The sequence below is a fragment of the Carlito syrichta genome, unplaced genomic scaffold (genome assembly GCF_000164805.1).
Source record: "Carlito syrichta isolate Samal-C Ts95f unplaced genomic scaffold, Tarsius_syrichta-2.0.1 Scaffold303660, whole genome shotgun sequence".
Lineage (NCBI taxonomy): Eukaryota > Metazoa > Chordata > Mammalia > Primates > Tarsiidae > Carlito > Carlito syrichta.
Genome location: NW_007247756.1, coordinates 83,401 through 83,696, shown reverse-complemented (window position 1 = coordinate 83,696; position 296 = coordinate 83,401).

Sequence of the window (296 nt, the reverse complement as noted above, 5' to 3'; positions counted from 1 at the left end):
CACTGCACTCCAGTCTGGGCGACAGAGTGAGACTCCAACTAAAAAAAAAAAAAAAAATTGCAATGTATTTCCTTCATAATAATTTATTTCAAATACATGTCATCCTCTGACTTCTGAATTATGACTAAGATGTTGTCATCATTGTTTAAATCACAAAAATGTGAGGGCTTGGTGGCCGCTGCTTTGAAGCTTCTGACATGCCTGGGGCCTGTGATCATAGCTACCGCCACGGAGAGTGTTGGTCTGCATCTCCTTAGAATGAGTCCATGCTTGGTTTTACGCATTTTTTTTTTTTT